Genomic DNA, 13,975 nt, shown 5'->3' on the forward strand with positions numbered 1-13,975 from the left:
TCTTGCTCAGCAATTGTCGGATAGTACATTATGACCTGCCCAACCCTTGCTACGCCCACTCCCTGTCCTCCCCACCACCTCCCCGATCCTCCGGACTCCAATGGTAACTTCAGATCTTCCCGGTTGATTCATAGGTGCCTGCCTGCCTATGCAGTTGTCTTCTCACTGCCTGAGCACCCCAACCCACAGCAATGCATATTATGTAATCCCTTAGCACTGCATAAAGCCAGCCCTGTAGCATGACCTAGCCATGACATAACATGTCTTTGAGCCAAAATCGTCCACCCCTGTGCTGTAATATTTCACCCTCTGCTTTGACAATCACATTTGCCAACACACCTCCATGCCGTAGGATTCCTCTGCTGTAATATTCACTACACACTTTCTTATCCTCATCTCTGTGCTGTTTTTTATTAGTTTGGGTTTCTAGATGGCACTTGCACCAGTTATAAACAAAAACTATTGCATTAAAGTATAGATGGGGAGAAATCGGCTATGAGGAGGGCCACCCAGCGTGTAGGTGTTATGTTGTTTTGTTATTTGCCCACCTATTGACTTCCCATGATAATCCCATTGGCTTTTTCCACCCAGTTCCTGTCCCTCCCCGCCAAAAACACCTCCTCCAGACAACTCTTTGACTTTTCTTTAATCAGCCTTACCATCAAATTTCACACTCAAAGTGCCTGCCAGTGTTTTGTCGAAGCAGCCTTCTGAGAGTTAATGACTTAATTGGAGTTGTAAACCCACTACTAGTGTAGTAAAAATGTCTTCACCAGGTCTGCTTTTAGCCACTCGATTTATAAGCACTATGCATGCCATTCACTTAAGTCCTGTTAAAAATAAACATTGATAAAGCCAACAGTTTTGGCTTGTGTATAAGTATTAGGCATTTGCCAGGCACTGCTAATAGGTGCCCATGTACTCACACTGTTTTGCACCTAATGGCCAGTTAATACCAATACAGCGGTGTTTGGAAAGTGCTCTTGCCATGCCTACACAAACTGTTGCCATTGCCAATGCTTGTTTTCAATATGATGAAATCGACCAGCCTTATTTTACAATAGTGCCCCTTGGTGCAGTAATATTTTCCTGTGCAATAATATTGCTTGCTCGTGCTGTGAAATATGGAGCCACTTTAATCACATTTTCCAGGGCCTATTTTGGTTCCCAGTCCAGCTCTGCTTTCTAGGGGGGCCAGAGGCTGTCCTTGGGGGGCGGGGACCTGGCCCTCTTGCCCCCCCTGACGGAGCCAGGCCTGGTTGGAGGCAGCTGGATACACTGGTTTCATTGGAACCTTTATGCTGTGGAGTGTTGCATGAGGAACCCTTGTGCCTGCGACACCGGCTTTGTACTCAAAATCCTTACGGACGTGCGGAGCACAGCAGAGTGTTAGAGAGTGTTTGAGGCAGCTGGCTACATTGGCGTCATTGGAACCTTTCTGTGTGGAGTGTTGCAGGGGAACCCTTTTGCCTGCAACACTGTATTTGTGCTCAAAACCCTTACTGAAGCAGAGTGTTGGAGTGGGGGAGTGAACTGACCCCGCATTTACATACAACGCCTCGAAAAATTCCTATGTTAATTTGAAACTCTGAAGAAGGTTCGCTCGTTTGCACGTCAGAACAGAGAGGCGCATGTTAATTGCATTTGACTTAGAGTGTGGAGCAGTATTAATCCATCTACCCTGTGACACTTCTACTTTTTCAAAGTATTTTGGAGTTTCGTGCTTTAAATACTTCTGTCTTTCCATGTCAGGGACAAGAACTGAGTTTTTTCATAAATGTATCTGCACTAAGCATGGACTCGCGCATGGTTGTGCGTACTAAGAAAAATCGAAACGGACTCATAGTCTGAAATGTTCCTGTTTTAATTTTAATTGTATAAGCGCAACAATTGATACCACTGATACAGTTTTATCACGCTGTAATTGAGCCGTGGAGTGCGGAACTTTAACATTCATAACACTCAGCTGTATACCCTTGGGGTTATTGACCTGGCTTTTCATAGGCTAATACTGGCAGCAGGTATCATTCTTTCCCTGGTGTCTGAGTTTATGCGCGTTGAACCACATGTATGATCTTCAGAGTGGGAAAACTCAAATGGCTCAACAAGTTAAACCTACTTATATCACGGGATGCAGAAATGTTGGTAGAACTGAGTCTACCCCTCCCTCAGTCACCAGCTGGAGATTTGTTTCAGAGAAGGTCTTTTGGGTCATGCGCCAGGATGGCATTGCTGGAAGTAACTGGGGTGCAAGCATTGGCAGCCTGTTTGCAACTGACCTCATTTCCCCCAAAAATAAATACTAAGATTACATTATTTCTTTTCCCCAAAGAGGATTTTAAATCAGTGAACAACACAAACACAGCACAGGAAAATGGTGGCATGGTGAGGTTAATGAAGATCGGATATCGCTGTGCGACACCAACAACCTGGCTGACTTTAGTGTACATGATACGCCTCCAGACGGCAGTGAAAGATTTGTTCAGGGTGTTGGGTCTTCTTTTTTTTACTGTCCACCACCCCCTGGATTGTTTGAGGCGTCCATCTTTATCCACTCCAAGACCTGATTTCCACTGGTAATTACCAACAAATCAGACCCTATTGGAAATTAACCAGGTTCTCTGCATCCTGGTCTCTCTGTATGAGGTACTGAAAACAGAAATCAAGGCTAATTGAGTCGTGCTTGAATCACTATTATTTAAACTTCACAATATTAAGATGCATGCAGTGACGAAAGAATAATTATCCAATCATGAAACTCAAGAGCGGGGGAGGAGGGGGTTGATAAGTGTCAGTTGCAAGACAATAACTGTGTCGTAACACAGGCACCATGTTTCTACACCTCAACAACACATTCTGCTGCTAATATTTTAATTTGACGTAATCAGCCCCCCACCCCCATATACCATAAGAAGAATGTGCAGGACATAATCCCTTCATCTATCAGCATTCACCCACATCCTGGTGTATGTTATGTACCCATCAGTAAAGAACATATATTGAGCATGCTATGCAAGTTCACGCACAGGAATAATCATTGATCATTAATTGATGAGTCAGGCATTTTTTCACATGTGTCCAAATTTCAGATGCATTTAGAAACATATTAAGGTCTAAACGTAAGACGTTACCAAAAGGTTGTATTAAATCCTGAAGAAATGGTTGAACATGTTTATTTTGTTTTTCATTCATGACTCAGTACAGTGGTTAGACAAAACTGATTGAGATCACTGTGCAGTATAATTTTCAGAGTCATCTTCTTAATTTAAAGCATAGTTTCCTATGTAACACTGGGACACCTTCAAAAGAGTTTATAGAGTTATGAAAACACATATAATTTTACTTCACCCACAAAGGGTGATAGCATCTACTGCTCTACAAAGACTGAAATATTTGATATAATATTTAATTATAACATGACACAACATAACTGGCAAGAACCTGCTCTTTCAAACACTACATTTGGTGGTGATTCTTAGCAAGTAGATTGAGATGCCACTTTAGACCGCTGGAACACTTGTGTCTCCAGCAATGAGATATCCTTCTAGTAGTCAAGTACAGTTTGCCAATCACCTTGCCATGTCTACAAAGAAGCATCTAAGACCCCTCAGGCCAAGGGTGTCTTGCCCAAGGCAATGCCAGGAATAGGTATCTTTATCTAATGCATTTTTGAAATGGTATACATTTTGAGACAACCTGTTGCAACATAAATGTATTACTTCAGCAAGCTTGTGAATCACAGGGAAAGTTAAGACGCAAAGAGAACACACTATGCTTAGTGGTTATATGCCCATAATATATGCATCATGTATGCCTTTCACATGGGATAAACTGTCAAATGGATGTAAGCAAAGACAGTTTTGTATTAGCGTATTTCCTTCTAGACTATCAGTTACACATCACACCTCACATACATTTCCAATCTCTTTTGGCGGACTATGCCAGTTAATGGCTCAACATGTAAAGTTGAGCTTCGTCGTTAATGCCATAGAAACATGGTGTTTGTTCAGTAATTGTACTGCAAAAGATCACCAAAGGACTAGACACACGCATTCTAGAGATACTGTCCAAGCAATACAGCATTTAGAATGACATGCCATAAAGAGAGGCTTTGAAACTGCAGAGGGCAATTTCAATCCCCTTCAACGTCCGTTGAATCATCATGGACATGATTAGTAATAATGTGGACAATTCACCATAATCCATCTATAATATGAAATAACTAGTGGACTGCTATACATATTACAAAATCACAGCTTGCTTGACAACCTGTCAAGAGTTTCCAAGACTGAAACTCACTGACATTTTCCATTGAGATAAGAAAACTGAATTTATCTAATCAAGCAAGAAGGTAAGCCAATTAAGAAACTACATACACAGGGGGTCATTCCGAGTTGGGCGGTAGCCATGGTGCTATTTGCACCACGGCTGCCTCCCAAACCGGTCCAGGTCCGTTCTGGGTGAATGGGGACTTACCGGGTCATTCTGACCCTGGAGGACCCGGTAAGTCCCCATTCAACCAACCATTCCCCATTCCCATTTGAGCCCCCATAGTGCTCAATGGGAATGGGAAAGGCGCTAATAACAGGCCCGCGAATAGCAGGCCCATTATTAGTGCCGTCTTCCCTTAGCGGGACCCTTAAAGGACATGTGGTCAACCACATGTCCTTTACGGTTCCCGCAAATGGACCTCGGAATTGAGTGGTAAGGGATTACCAGAACTGGTCTCCTTACCAGTGCCCAGTATCCCTTACCGCCCAACTCGTAATGACCCCCACAGTGTTGAGTGTAGTGTACACACATTTCTTTTGACTTCCGTTCCAGGTTGCAGATATCTTGGACAATCCAATGTGTCTTAAACATTCCACTTCCTATAAAACCTTCTACATCTTTCCAAGCAATATAAACCTGGGGTGCCTCAGGCAAAGTATACAAACTCTGAACAATACCTCTTATGTAGTAACCTAAGTGCATTCCTGTGTCACACAAGGGTGTACACATATTGATCAATATTCCCCTAAAGTCTGTTGTTTGAACCCTTCTAATAAAGTGCCAGAGATCACAAGAATACTGCTCTTTCAACAGTCATTACGGTGTACTGTCTGCAATGCAAGTGCTCGGAGGGCGGAGACAATCATGAGCAGATCATACTTGTTCCTTGACGGTTCCTACATCATTTACTTCAAAGCTATATGCAGTAGTGTGGCTGTGTTAGTTGCCAGCCGGATTACTGTCAGCAATGTAATCACTTAGAGCAGAAACATTCTTCAAATAATAGTGTGACTGCAATGCCCTGAGGTCAGGCTCAGGCTTCCCCAGTTCCTGCTGCTGTCTGGGGGCAGCATAACTCAAGAATTCCCAAATATCAATCAACAGCAGGGCTAAGACATTTCAAGAAGCAACCCGAAAGGTAAGATATCTCAATATTTGAAAGCAGACATACTTGATCAGATGCTGTGACAACTCCCTTGTACGGAATTGAATATTTTCTGGAAACAGCTTCAACATACTAGGATTTCTTCCAAGGCTGTGCTCTGGAACATCACCTTTGTTTTATATCATATCAGCTGGAATACTCCTTCTGTCAACATCTTTCTTTTCAGTTGTTGAAAGCATTTTATGGTGGTATAACACATTCCTCATCAATGAACATATTTTAAATAGATTAAAAAGGCAATTCTGCTAACAGATGGAGTGCCATTTATTTAAAGTCTTTGCAACATCACTTAATGCTGCACCTAATTAGCACGTAAGCAGAATAATACATCCATCTATACATGGCACCTGTCCTTTATCATGGCCAAATATGGGAACTCTGGATGATGAATGTACTCATAAATTGGTTCCTAACATGGGGTTCCATTAATAGCCACTTTTCTACAAGCAGGATATTTTTGGAAATGTGTCTCAAAGTGTGTTCATTAAAAACACTGTTTTATTAGCTTATGTCTAATGTTCTAGAAGAAAGGGGCTGGATATCCATCTGGGCCATCTAGACAAGGGGAGTATTACTCACCACAAACATGTTAAGAGCAAACCTGTGTACCTTTCTCTTTAAGGATCTGATCTGATCTTGCCACTCACCTGCATATGTTCTGTACTAGAAAGACTACTGCATGATTTCCAATCCAAAGACCCCCGGAACATGTTCCCGTGTAGATGATGGAAGACCTCCAACTTGGTTTTCTATAATGCAGATGTATTTTCTGTTTTTTACCTCATCTCTTAAAAGACTTTAAAAACTTAGTGTGCCAGGGCACTCAACCCTTTAACTACCAGATGTTTTGTACTACAGCTCCAATCAGCTCTAGCCAGCAGAGCCAATGGCGAGAGATCATGGGAGGTTTAGTATAACACATCTGGAGTTCCACATGTTGCAATCTCTGTATTATTCCTTTCTTTAGCATATTTTACATCTTATGGGCTGTGTCATAAACATCCTTAAATTCAGACCAGAATATATTTAAAATGAGCTTACAAACTACATCATTGCATGGTAGCATACCATCATTTACATACTCATGCACACATATGGCCTGCTTTGAAATATGCACTTTTCATTTTTCAAATGTATTTACACATGGGGCAAGTTTTGAACAATGAGGGTTTCTTTTTTTCACGTGTTTACGTGAAAAATGTAAACTGTTCCCTTGAAAGAACAGATATTTCCACCTCACCACAAAAAGCATCAATTTTCTAAGTGTTCATTTTATTATATTTTACATGTGTAATGTAATAACAGAAAACTCAGATGGGGCTGCTAAATTAATAACATGGCATTATAAGATGCAGCAGAGCCGGTTTATCTAATCCAATGTTTATATTAGGAAAAAACGTTTATATTTTGCTTTTTAGCCATTTGCATATGGAGGAGAATACTAGTCTTTAATACTCAATTGAAAATATGTGAAGGGGCAAGTAGGATCACACACTTAGCTAAAATAATACTCAATGACCTAGGATTCAGTTGCACATCAAAACTCAGGTTTATCCAAACAACAAATCCAAACCAGGACACCATACAAGCATTTCATCCCATAGCTCTCATATTTCCAAGGATTGCAAGCACGTTTTGTGGCAAAAATACACCAATAATGACATCAAATTACACTATCAGTTTACAAAACCTACGGAGATGTGGGGTTGGTTAATTGGTCAAGCTACATTTAGAATGTTTAGGGGTTACTTACTCTATTGGTGGATACCTATCGCTGCCTGGACCCATCCTACTACAGATACTATTTCTGATACATAATTACATCTTTTCCATATTAATGGATTTAGGGGCTGCACCTACATGTGTGTATATTCCTCATGCCTACGTGCAAATATTCTTCATGTCTGTGCATATATACTGCATGATTTTGTGCGAGTCTTCTTTTTGTCTATTTGCTAATTATGCTTGTATGTATTTGTGTCTGCTATGTGTACTTTGTGTATATGGGCCTCATTACGAGTCAGGCGTTAAGGGGTTAACAGCGCCGTAAACAGCGCCGACCCTTAACGCCTGATTCCGAGGTCCCTTTGCGCCATGGTGAGTTTAACGCCTGCTTTTTGCAGGCGTTAAAATCCATGGCGCTAAGGGACCATGGTGCTAATTACGCCACCGTAATTTACGGTGGCGCAATTAGCGCCTTCCCCACTCCCATTATGCCCCATGGGACAAAAATGGGAATGGGGAAGGGTAAAATGGGAAATTGGTACACCATGGTGGTAAGGGTACGACCCAGGCGGTAACTTACCGCCTGGGTCGTAATGAGGCCCTATGTGTGTAGCCATCTAGTTATTCTCATCCCTATGTATATAAGTAATAGCAACTACCTATCACTCTACTGGTCACACCATCTATTCTATTCATAACATACATATTCATAATATCAGTTTCGTCTTTCACCCCTAGACTCTTGGAGCGGTAGGGCTGTCTCAGCTGATATCATTTCTCACATGAAAGATACTGGTGAGGGGTAAAGATAGGAAGTGGTACTTTCGGGCTCATCTGAATAGGGGCAGTGGATATTGCCTAGATATTCATCTGCCCCATTACCCTCCCCCTCTGGTCCAGTCATGGACCACCCCTTCAATGCTGCTTATCTCTTTAAAACCCTCCTTTGAGAGACATATTTTCCCGAACTTCCTCAAGCTTCCTCCTTGTGCTATGTATTCACCAGGACCACAGGCCATGAAACAGCAATCCCCATCAGCTTCACAATCCACCCAAAATTCTGTGTAATTGTCGCGGTCAATGGGATGTTAAGACTGGGCCTCCTTAGAAGTTTGCCGGTCTGGGAAATACAGTACCGGTACAAACTACGAGTTGGGCTCACGGGTGCCTTTCTGCCTGCCAGGTCTGTCCTGGCGGGCAGAGCGGCACCCGCGAGCACAGCATGCCGGGTGCAGCGGCCACCATTCTAAATGGTGCCGGTGCATCCAACCCCCCGATTCCCTTTGAGCACCGCAGGGCTCAAAGGGAATGGGGAGCATTTTTTTCCAGCGCCCGCGAATGGGCAAATACCAGGTCTGGCGGGGCCGGAATGCCCCGGTAATTGCCCATTCACGGGTGCTGGAAAAAATAACGTTTGGCGGCAGCCTGCTGGTTTTACCAAACTTGTAATGAGGCCCAATTTCCCAGGAGTTCCAATAAAACCATCTTGGGGGTACATGCTGGGCAGGTCATCTGTGTACACTCATGTACTTATTTATCTACATTTATTATCATGGCCATTTTCAGTGCTTTCATGCACACCTTTTTACATTGGTTCAGTGTTATTTTGCAGGCACAGATAGCCATCATGACCATTACCCGTGTTTGCCAACCAGGTGGGTACCCATGAGAACAGGTATTCAAACTAGTCATCATCTTCAATGTCTTGCACCTATAACACCATCTTAGTGTGCAGTTCTTCGAAGACTGTCATAGCCTCTGTGAGGGTCCCATTCTCCTCACTGTTTGCTGATGCGTATTTACAGCAAGATGTCCCGATCTTGTAATTGTAATTGTAATTGTTTATTTGTAAAGCGCTGATACACAAGTGAAGTGCTTCAAAACACTTCAAAGCGGGAAGGGAACAAGGGAATACTGAGTGAGTAAGGACTTGAAGTTTGCAAATGATATAACTAAAAATGACTAGCATACTAGGCTTGACGGCATTGCTACTAGTGAAGTACAAACAGGAAGGAAGGTGAACGAGAAGGAGTGAGAGAACATACAATCCATAAACTACCGTACTAGGCCAGTGACGTTTCAGATAGTGCAAGTGTATGTCAAAGATTGAGGTCATGGGGGAGAAGGAGAAGAACATACAGAAACAAGAAACTACCATACTAGGCCAGGTGAACTAGGCATAGTGCATTCTAGGTAATGTAAGTGCGCAAACAGGAAGTGAAAGGGAAGGGGAGGGGAACAAGTGAAGCAGTGCCCTGGTTAAAGTGCAGACAGGTTGTCCTTCTCATGGAACAAATTCCGGAAGTGCAGTAGTGGTGAGCAGAGAGCAGAAGCCCTGGGCAAGTGCAAAGACTGGCGTGGGAGCCTGGGACCTGTGAGGCTCTGTAGGTGCACCAGGTGCCCAGTCAGAAAAAATGGAGCAGAGTTAGGGAAGGGACGGAGGAGGGAATAGAGAGGAGGTTAGCAAGAGAGAGGGAGAGAGAAAATGGGAGAGAAGAGGAAGATCTTGAGCAGTTTCCAGAACGTAAGGAGATCAGGTTCAAGACGGAGAGGGGCAGGGAGGTTGTTCCGGAGGGAAGCACCTGCAGAGGAGATCTATCCCCAAATCTCTATTTGGAAAAACGGCTCACCTTCAGAGAGTTTGAAGAGGACGAGCAGAGGGCTCTAGAGAGGAAGAGAAGAGGAAGGTGCAAACACCTCTCTCCATGGGCATTAATTGATCAAGGACATACCTATTTTGAAAGGTCATTAGTCTCACTGCTCTCAACTCTTCATTGACCGCGTTAAACCCTTTTATAGTTGCATTTATTGTTTGCAACAACTCCCATCTGGTGTTCCGTAAGCATTTTTCATTTGTCATTGTTTGCAAACGGGAGCGAGGTAGGAGGTATAGAACATTACTGCTTTACCAAACATTGTGTATTCATCTGATATGGCGTCATATGCTTCTACTGATTACACTGAAAAATAATTTTCACTCTTGCTCCCTTTTAGGGTAAGAGACTGTATAGGAGGAGCCAAATGCCTCTACTGGAAGTCTCACCCCCATTCTTCCTATATGTTGGAAACCGGAAATTGCGACATGCACAAAACTAGTAATGGTCCCTATAGCGCGAAGAATCCTTGCAACAAGGTATGCATTGAGAAAACCCTACATGATGTACCCACAGATAAATGACAGTATTTTAAAGGAAGTTCTGGAAGAAGTGTGAAGATGAATAAAAAAGAATACTGGTGACGTCACATGAAGCAGAAATGACGCACCCATAGGAGATGCCCATGAAGAGAAGATCTAGACCTTATAGCATCTGATGGCGAAGAGAAGAATTTATTTAACAAGATTTCATGTGCGGAATGAAGATTGCACGTGCGGAGAGCACTGAAGAAAATGCAAGTTGTTTTAAAGTTGTACAGATGCTGAAAGGCAAGTAGACTAAGTAATCATAAGGCTGGCTATACATAGTGAATAGACTGCAGGCAGTGCCCCCAATATATTTAGTTATAAGTTATAGTTATAGTTATAAGCCGCCAAAAAAGTGCTCTTCCTATGGAAACACCAACTTAACTATAACTACATGGCCACTACTGTGGCCATGTAATATATATATACATATAACTTTGTACCCCTGGACGAATCATCACCAAACTTTGCAAAAAAAAGTATATGGCCCACTCTGATTTTTTTTTGCAAAGTTTGGTGAGGATTCGTCCAGGGGGGGAAAAGTTATAGGGGGGGGGTCCCAAAACTTTTTTTTTCCCCATAGACTGAATGGGAAAAAAATTTTGCTCACGGCTACAGCCCGAACCGCTGGACGGATTTACACCAAATTTGCGGCAGGAGCGGCGGCCTGGTCCTGAAAGCGTGCTTTTGCAAATTTGGTGTAAATCCGTCCAGTAGTTTTTTTAAAAATGACCAAAATGTAAGGCAAAAAAATTAGTGATATCTGTGTTCGCTTCGCGGACGGACTTCCCTGTTCGCTCCGCGGACAGCACCCCGATTGGTCCATGGCCTTGCGTCATGTCCGCGGACATGTGACGTGTTCGCTGATTGGACGGCGAGGGGCGTGGAGCGCGTCAGATTTTCTGTGGCGCCCGCCATATTGTATTCGCCGTCGACCGCGTACAGCGCGGTGAAATGTGGATAAAAAATTGTATTTAGTGCCCTGTGTTGGTGTGTAAGAGTGTTTGGGGAGGGTGGGGGAGTATGAGATAGGTTCAATGTTTTTTTTTATGTGCTAGACTTTTTTGTTGTGTTCGATTTGTCCGCGGAGAACACGGCTGTTCTGACATTTTGTAAATAAACTAAATGGTGGGGTGTTTAGGGGACGGAGTATGTGTCATTTTTGTTCACAAGGAAGGTAAAAATGAGCTATGAACACTCACGGTGTACTTAATTGTTAGTAAATACACAAACTGCGGGTGTCCTCAGGACGCTGTCCGTATTGTAATCTGTCTAGTTAAATGTGTTCTAAGAACACTCGCGGTGTCCCGAAATGGTTGCAATTACACAAAATGGGGGTGTTCTGAGAACGTTTTTTGTATTGTTCGTTGTCAGGGTGAAAGTGTTTTAAGACCACTCCTTTTGTCCGCTAATAGTTCAATTTCCTATGGGCGTCACCCAACTTTTTGTCCACTAAAGAAACGATAAATCCGGCTGGTGTGCGCCGACATTATGTGACAATCCTATGACTGGTGCTATTGACCTGGCTGACTTGCTTTTGCCACACTAAATCATATCTCCCGCCCCTAAGCCTGATATTATCAAAGCATTCATATTCCCCGCCTCTCTCCGTGACATTACAGGTGCGTCATCAAACGCTCCCAGTCCTCTCCAGTCCTAAGTGACTTTACACAGAACCCGGAAGACAACACATATTATGTCACAACACAACGTGCCACAATTCGGAATATGAAACAATGATTTAAAAGCAAACAGCAAGATTGTAAATTTTGTAAAGTACATTTATTTGACATCAAATGTTTAGAGAATATTCAGCAATTTGCATTTGTCTTTGTTGTCGATCCGCAAAAGTTCATGTTGTGGCACGCGATGTTCCTTTGCGGTACAGAAGGGTTAGTTCAGCTTACAAATCAGTGCGCCACCATTCAGAATAAGAAACTGTGGTTTAAAAGTAAACAGCAGGATTGTACATTTGGTAAAGTACATTTATTTCACATGAAATCTTTAGTGAATATTCTGCGATTTGCTATTGTCTCTGCTGTCGATCAGCAAAATTTATTTGGAGCCACGCGTTGTTCATTTGCGGTAGATAGGCTGTTGGTTTATGATAAAAGCAGTAAATGGTCGCTCTGATAATCAGAAGGTTGCTCCAAGAACTAGCCATTATACCACCCTATTGGTTGGTATGTTGTTTGTAGCCGCTAGTACTGCGTAAGGGCATATTGGTCCTTGGCGATTGTCCCATAAAATGGTGAGGGTCATGAAGTTGCACATTTGGACCTGCACCTGGCAGTTGAAGACCCCATCCGCTGGAGTCTGTAAATCGTGACATAGGCAAAATGGGGTCACATACCTGTTTTAAAAAACATAAATTAGTCTCACCAGCCGATCTTCATTAAAAATCATCATTTTATTTATTAGGGCGTGAAACTATTTACTATCGAAGATAGTGCAACGGAGTATGTTAATAATAAAATATTAATATTTTCCCATTCATATAGCGCTAAGAACCGCGAGGTATCTAAGCAGTGCTTATTATTAACCACGGTGTGTGGTGCTCATTTATCGACCACGGAAGGATGAAAGGCTGAGCTTGGCCTTGCCGAGATTCGAACTTGCATTAGCAAGCTGTGCACGGATGTCAAAGCGAGCATTGTACTTGCTGTGCCACTTGATAGGCTACAGTGAAGTGGCAGAGCGAGTAGAGCGCTTGACCACCTATAGACCGGTTAAATTATTGATATTAACCCACTCTGTGTCGTCTGCCTTTTTCAGAGCCCCCTAAGCAACAGGGGATCAATTCGGCGGTGATAGTGCGCGGTAGAAAACATTATGCCACTTTCAACGAACAAGTTCAACTTTAGCGGTCCTTAATGCTACGCTATTGTAATTATATTTGGTATAAAATAATCTAAAGGGTTACTTACAGTACAATTGCAATTTCCACTGTCTACGAGTGGTGCAGTCCCAAAATACGACTCCGCGTGTGCCAACGATCTTTCGCATAGTGATATAATATATAAAAGTGGTTTTGTTTCATAAATTTCATCCTTATCTTCTCTTACATTTTAGCAACACTCCTTCAAGAGAAGTCTTTCATCACAATCTCTGTCTGTCAAGGTCAAAACACAATACAACCTTATAGTCTGCTTCGTGAGCCTCTCCGGGGCCCGAGAAAAAAATGGAAGCAGCTGACCTTCACTGTGAACGAGCATAAATTCTTACTTTGCAACATTCTGTGTAAAGCCATCTGTGAGAAGTTGGTTTTTGCACGCCATGTTTGTATATTGTTTGCGTGATATTAAAAAAAGTTTGTTTAAGGGACGTTATGGTTCTAAATACAACTGAAAGACCCCTGAAAATCGCAAGCTATGGTAAGCTATGAAAAATAACTCGCACCGCCACAGTGCACTGCTAAGACTAACACCCAGGACATCAAAGATGACATCGCAAATGTCATTGATGAAATCACTGATGACATCACATGTGTATGTACTTTTCATGGAATTTGTGTACTAGGGATTTTTATTATAATGTTGCGAAAAAAATGTCAAGGATATTGCAATAAATATCATACCGTTATTAGTGCTTTGAACGATGCATTGATATAAATAGCATTGTATTATGGGATT

Source organism: Ambystoma mexicanum, chromosome 1q, assembly GCF_040938575.1.
Source record: "Ambystoma mexicanum isolate Mex_15411 chromosome 1q, UKY_AmexF1_1, whole genome shotgun sequence".
NCBI classification, from domain to species: Eukaryota; Metazoa; Chordata; class Amphibia; order Caudata; family Ambystomatidae; genus Ambystoma; species Ambystoma mexicanum.